The sequence below is a fragment of the Scyliorhinus canicula genome, chromosome 9 (genome assembly GCF_902713615.1).
Source record: "Scyliorhinus canicula chromosome 9, sScyCan1.1, whole genome shotgun sequence".
In the NCBI taxonomy this organism is placed as follows: domain Eukaryota; kingdom Metazoa; phylum Chordata; class Chondrichthyes; order Carcharhiniformes; family Scyliorhinidae; genus Scyliorhinus; species Scyliorhinus canicula.
In genome coordinates, this window is record NC_052154.1 from 194,582,473 (window position 1) to 194,582,744 (window position 272).

Below are 272 nucleotides of genomic sequence, written 5' to 3' on the forward strand. Positions count from 1 at the left end.
GGACAGAGAGAGACCCAGAGACAGAGAGAGACCCAGAGACAGAGACAGAGAGACCCAGAGACAGAGAGAGACCCAGGGACAGAGAGACCCAGGGACAGAGACCCAGGGACAGAGACAGAGAGACCCAGGGACAGAGACAGAGAGACCCAGGGACAGAGACAGAGAGACCCAGGGACAGAGACAGAGAGACCCAGGGACAGAGAGACCCAGGGACAGAGAGACCCAGAGACAGAGAGACCCAGGGACAGAGACAGAGAGACCCAGGGACAGAG